Below are 6,942 nucleotides of genomic sequence, written 5' to 3'. Positions count from 1 at the left end.
TATTTTCATTCACAAGCCTTTTGTGCCAATTCTTTGCTCAGTTCTCTGGCTTTAGATTGTTAATTTATTTTCAGCTAGCAATCTCAGATACTCTTTCTGTTTATCACAATTCTTACTGAGCAAGAACATCCACAGATGATTGACAATTATTACAACTGCCAATAGAACCAACACGACTGTGATGAAGAGAATAGCCCAGGTGAGCGAGTATTGTTTATAACAGAGAAGAGAGGCCCATCGGATGGACCACATATAGAGAAAAAGAAATCAAAACAGAGTCTTCTGGCAACATTCAACCTAAAAGACACCATGTTCTGGAAACCATTCCCTCATGCTAGCTAATGTCACGATTTGCAGCCAAGACATTTCCACATAAGAATCACACTTCAGAAAATATTAGTACTGCACATATTTGTGGAATTAGTAAGATAAACAAGGTTTTATATAAAACTACTTGTTGAATTCTGTCAAGAAAAAAGTATGTATGCTCAGTCTTTAAGAACCTGAAGACAGAGAGACTGAGAAGGCTACAAATATAATAATATTTTTACAACCGAGAAATTGCCAATATTAAAACAAAATAAAATCAGAAACATAGAAAACTAACCACAGTACCTGAACCAGAATGAACAGAGCATAATTTGTATTAAGTGCAAGGCAAGGATATATGTTGACCCTACAGTAATTAAATAGCAACCAAGTGATTAATAACTGTTAATCACTGTCACATTATATGATACCTTTTAAAAATATTTCCTCACTTTGAGATCAGTTAGATTCTTTTCTTGTCTTTACATTGAATTACCTTTAAGTATTTCTAAGGAGCCATCCTGAAAAAAAGGTGGATACAAACAATATTGGATGTAGCATTACAATTCCAGTTTGTAAACCACACATCTCTTTTTTAATTTGGATAGCACTGCCAAGAGCTGCTTCCCAAATTATAAATATTTGAATTTTGAAAAATCATTAACATATGAAACTCTACATGAGGTAAAAGCAAAAGACTAAAATTGAAAGCAAAGTTTCCACTTTACCTTGGTCTCTCATTGGGGAAATTAAACTTGTCATCAGACATTTTAAAATAACAATAATTCCCTTAGTATCTTCATCTTGGTTCTTTTCTCTTTCTTGAACTTGTCTTGGCATCTTGGATATCCAGCACTCAATTGCTACCCAAAAATACTCAAGCAGATGAAGCTAATTGAAGTCCTAACTTCATGAGAAACTCGGTTATGTGTCAGAATGTTGTCATCTCATCCACCTCCTTCCTTGTCCTCCTCTGGCCATAGACACATGGCTCCTGACCGCATTCTGGTGGAAATGAAAACAATGAGCGTTAACATCTATGACAGTGAGGTGAGAAGCTACACACAGGTTGTTTCTGGAAGACTCCATGCTAACGGTACAAGACTGCAGGGTGTTAATGTGGGAATCATAAAAAAAAAATCAGCTTGTTTTTGGCCATAATTGGAAACAAGATACTTTCACAAGCTTACATGTGCTCCTCTCTCCCTTTGCTATTCTAGAGCAATAGTGGACCGGGCCAGTATTTGTTTGATCTAGTTTAGAATCAATGTTATACGTATTCTTAAATATTCCAATTAGCAATTTCCTTTTATTTGTTTTATATTAACAGAGACGTGGCAGTAAGCCTTAGGCTTACTTTTACATAGAAATAGAAAAAAAATAATGAAATTTGGTTACAAATAAGTAACTGATACATATACATACACACTCACACATAAGCACATGCAAATATTTGAAACATAAGTTTAGGATTTGGGAATAAATTTATACAGAGATAACATATTGTCTGTGACTATATGTTACTATCATCTCCCATATTCCATATAAAATCTTGTTTTTATACATTTATTTATTTAAAAATATTTCTCTCCCTATGAAATAGACATAAAATCCATGAGGACAAGGATATACCTGGGGCACAGGGATCAAAGTTACTTATTGGAAGAACAAAAAGGGCATCAATAAATCTCAAAAATGTCAACCACCAAACCAACAGCCTAATTGGCTAAAAGCATAGATTGCATTAATCATATGGCAACCTATCTGAAGTACAATGGTTTATTAATTACTCAACAGACTCCAAACTAATGAAAGTGTTGTACTTTCTAGACCCAGATTATAATAATGAATATAGAAGACCCTACATTAATATCACCCTGATTTCTTTGACAATCATTTATTTAGTGGTTAATATATGTCAAGTATGATTATAAATAATATATTTTATCCTTGCAGGAGTCTACAGATATAGATATATTATCATTTCCATTTTACAAATTCAAAAAATTAGAGATATTGGAGGTTTAAGAAACTTGCCCAATGTCATCACCAAACTAAAAAAAAAAAAAATGTTGAGGCTACAATCCAAACCCCGGAACTCTAATTTAAATTCTACCTTTTAAACCACTCTGTTGTCTTTGCATCCTTCCTCTGACAGATTATCTTTTCAGTACAGTCAATAAACTAAAAGCGCCAAAAGAACATTTGGTACTTTGTTATTCTTTCTAATCTCTAAAACAAGATTTACTTGCATTTCATTTTTTTTGTAGTTTATAAAGAAAAATGTTTTTTTAAAATCTGAATCTAGGTAAGGAAACAGATTGCCTATATAAAAATAAAACAATACAAAATTAATAGCAACTCATTCATTTTCAGTTTCAACTATCCACTCAAATCCAACAAATACTCTTTAGCATTTATTATGTGCCAAACCTGTGAAAGACATCGGGAATTAATCAGTGAATAAGTGAGGTGTCATACATGGTTTCACAAAGCTCACACTTTATGAGACAGAGGCTAATCTGTAGAAAAATAGTTATGAAACTGTGATGAATCTTTAATGTGAGTATAACTTGAATGTTATGAATACACTAAAGTATTTCTAGGCTCTTTATATTATAACAGAGAAATCTGATTAAGGGGAAATTGTCACTGAAGAGAGTGTTTCTTTTAAAAATGATGAGTCTATAGTGAAATATCATCAAAACAAAACTCTACTGTAGACTCCAGGTTTTTGTTTTTAGTTCACCAATACAGTACTTCTTAAAGTGTATTCCACAGAGAACACCGGAATCAAAAGCATCTGTAGTCTTTGTTAATAATGTATATTCATGGCTTATTCCCTAGATGTACTGATCAGAAACTTTGATGGTGGAGCTAGGGAATCTGTATTTTATTAGATTTCATAACCATTATTTTGCAAGCTGAAGTTTATAAGCATTGAATTAAACCTTATATAAGGTTTATAATGTGTTTAGAACCTTATAATATTTTCATAATTTTGTGTGGCTTACAGAATTTTTGTTAATTTTCTTCAGCTGAAAACACATTTTTTAAATTATGATATCAATGTATACATTTTACAAAAGTAAACAGACAAATAAAAAACAGAAATGTAAACACGTAAGAAGTTTCCTTTAATTTTTGCCATTGTTCTTCAAATAACTGGAGAAAGTTAATCTGTATATCTCATCCCCCCCCCTTCTGTCTGTCTGCCTGTGTGTGTGTGTGTGTGTGTGTGCGTGCAAGAATGTGTGTGACAAAATCACCATCCAAAAGGCCGTAGAGTTTATGGTCTCATGAAGAGTAATGAAAACTGGTCCTTACCAATAATCTTCTCTAATCTGATCAATAAAAAGTAATTAATCAAAGAGTTTCAATTTTGCACTTTTAATTAAAATAAACTTTAATATATTTTCATGTGTTATTGACTGTTTATAATTTATTTTTTATTGCTTATTTTAAATTCTCTTTCTACTTTCCTAAGAAATCTTTTTTTTTTTTTTTTTTGATGTGTCATATGTGTTGATCAGGTTTTCAGAATTCTGAAGAATAGGATCATAATTACCATTCTCAGACTGTGTTGCATTTCCTAAAAGGCGCTGGTAAATGGATCTAGACAAGACTAGATCAATTTTCCTTTCTGCCAATACAGAGTTGAAGACACAGTCCTCTCCAGCAGGTCTTTTAACATAGGAGGTTGATTTTTTTAATTATTGTCAGAGACTGTTGTGACTGTAAATAATAATTATAACAATTATTATAATACATATCACCAATATCAGCTATCAGATTTAAATGTATATGTGCTATTTCTTTTGGGCATTCATTCAAGATGGTAACTGAAATGAACATATTTACAAGAAAAACACTATGAACACACACATACATAGTTCACTGTATAAAGAATATTTCTTAAGGTTTATTTGCTATGAAAGAAAGAAGACAAGCTCTTCCTTTGTGGGGTTTAAGGAAACTTAGTCTCACAAGAGGTGAAGTAAGAATGGCAGGTGCCTTCAACCCTGGGTTCCCAGACAGCTGTTTGGGCGTTTTTGATTGGGTCTCCTGCCCTTAACAAACACATTTGATGTTCATTCAGGGTCTTTTGGCTGTAAATGCCCACAACCATCTGTTAAGATGGCACGTTGCCTGTTTACAAGGTGGTGAGCCTGTTCCACTTGGAACTGGGTGCCAAGTAAATAAGTGTTTGGTTGGGTAACCATGTAAGTCTCACACTGCAGTCGCTGTAACTAGACCATACGTTGCAATGAGTATAGCTTATTTGTGGAGTATCCTCCCCAACACACAGAAACCTATTTTGTATGGCATCTACATTTTTTTTAGCATTGTATGTACACAAACAATAGACTAGTACTGCCTTTTAAAATTAACTGTTGCCTGTGTATTGAGTAATACTTAACAGCACTGTTTTGCATTTATATGTGATTGTGATTTCATATTATTATTAGTTAATACAATCCAGCCTAATATCTTAGAGCTGCTTTTATTCTGTAGCTACATTTTCAGAAGTATCATTCAAGAAGCTTATGCTTAGGTGTTGTCTTAAAGAAAAATATTTGAATCAGGAGTTGATGCAGAATGCAAAAAAAAAAAAAAAAATTAGGAAAATAAGTGATCTCTAATCTATACTTTTGACTTGATAATTATACAGATATGAAAAATATCTAAGATTTGTCATATCTTTTCATATGGCATTTCAGTTAACTTCGGAAATAGTTTTCTGTAAGAAATATAATTCTCAGGTGTATAATAACTATGAAGAATGCAATTTTTTTAAAAATTCTCACCTGAGTATATTTTTTTCTATTTATCATTAGATAGAGTGGGAGGCAGAGGGAGAGAGTAGGAGTGAGGGAGAGAGAGAGTAACATTGACATGAAAGAGACACATCAACCTGACCAGGGCCAGGGACGAATCTCAATTGAGTTATGTGCCCTTTGACTGGAATCGAAACCCAGACTCATTGGTCCACTGGTCGATGCTCTAACTGCTAAGCCAAACCAGCCAGGGCTATGAAGAATGCATTTTTTAAAAATGCAGTTGTACTCAATTTTTATTCTCCTAAAATATGAAGTCAACAGATGATTATTTTCAAACATCCAATCTACTTCTTTTATGTTCCTCCCATGATCATAAATGTATTTCCAAATGTAGAAACCCATGATCAAAATGGAAGGAAATCGATACTACCGCAGATTGCCACACCAGTCATAAGTCATAAATTATAAAATGAACTAAGCAGAACCTATCAGATGCAGAAGAGAAATGCAGTGAGCCCATACTAACATCCTATATTCACATACCATCTGTCAGCAATGTCTTTCTGATGGGACGTAAAAGAAAATAACCATGATCCCCACAACACACACAGTTTTCTACAGTTGCTAAGAATTCCAGATGCATGCCCATGAGATTACCCGGCAAATATGCTTATTCTGGTCAGCAAGGGATCTGACTTCAAATCCCTACGAAGCGTCTTACTGAGTGAAACGGGACTTGCAAGGCGTGAGCATTCCACCACCCTCCTCAGGGGATAGTCCCAAGCAATCATCTTTTTTCATGATCTACCTTAGGGCAACCTCATTCTTTGTTACTGCTCCCTGGTGACAAGGATGCTTCCCGTTCGAGTAATGCTGCTGGTGTTCTACCGAGAGCAACAGTCTAAAAAGTTTTCAAATGTGGCCTAAGAAAAATCCAGCACAGAGCAGGTCCGTTGAATACCATTTACTTCTCCTTAGACGCTCCTGTCTAGTGTGTGGCATTATTTATTTTTGATAACACTTAGTTCTTGACCCCTTGTAAAAAACGCTTCCATCTCCTTTTGAAAGAGAGAAATCAGCTCTTTCCCCGCCGTGGAGGTGGAGGCGGAGGCTTGGGTGCGGTCAAGATTCGGCTCTACCCTGACCCCCTCGCCCGTCCCGAGGGAGGCATCGCTGCTGGAGGTGTCAGGGACGGTAACACAGGTGACAAGAGGTGCTGAAGACCCGCCTCGTCCACCGTGGCCTAGCGCGCGGGATTCGCGAAGCTGCCAACGCCTTAGACAAGCGCCAAGCCCACCTTTGTGTGCTCGCATCCAACTGTGCCGAGCCTGTGCCTGCCAAGTTGGTGGAGGCCCTGTGTGCGGAACACCAAGTCAACCCCATCAAGGTTGACGACGACAAGAAACTAGGGGAACGGGCAAGGTCGGCACAGAGGGAAAAGCCCGTGAAGGGGCTGGTTGCAGCTGTGTGGTGGTTAAGGACAATGGCAAAGAATCTCAGGCAAAGGATGTCATCCAGGAGTACTTGAAGAAATGAACAAATAAACTTGGCTTTTTTTCTCGAAAGAAAGAAAGAAAGAAAGAAAGAAAGAAAGAAAGAAAGAAAGAAAGAAAGAAAGAAAGAAAGAAAGAAAGAAAGAAAGAAAGAAAGAAAGAAAGAAAGAAAGAAGAGAGAGAGAGAGAGAGAGAGAGAGAGAGAGAGAAGAAAGAAGAAAGAAAGAAAGAGAAAGAGAGAGAGAGAGAGAGAGAGAGAGAGAGAGAGAAAGAAAGAGAGAAAGAAAGATCAGAACAAATCTTCGGTGCTTCCTAAAATGAGATGTATAAAACATATATCCAGAAGGCACTGTTCTACA

At 35.6% G+C, this 6,942-nt stretch overlaps 1 pseudogene; it reads left to right on the top strand.

The window, feature by feature from the left end:
• The first annotated feature begins 1,296 nt into the window (after window positions 1-1,296).
• On the top strand, window positions 1,297-6,626 carry LOC118618239 (annotated as a pseudogene).
• Window positions 6,627-6,942: the final 316 nt, after the last annotated feature.

The sequence above is a fragment of the Molossus molossus genome, unplaced genomic scaffold (assembly GCF_014108415.1).
Source record: "Molossus molossus isolate mMolMol1 unplaced genomic scaffold, mMolMol1.p scaffold_m16_p_1, whole genome shotgun sequence".
NCBI lineage: Eukaryota > Metazoa > Chordata > Mammalia > Chiroptera > Molossidae > Molossus > Molossus molossus.
Note: the sequence above shows the minus strand (reverse complement) of the source record. Positions and strands in the feature narration are given on the sequence as shown.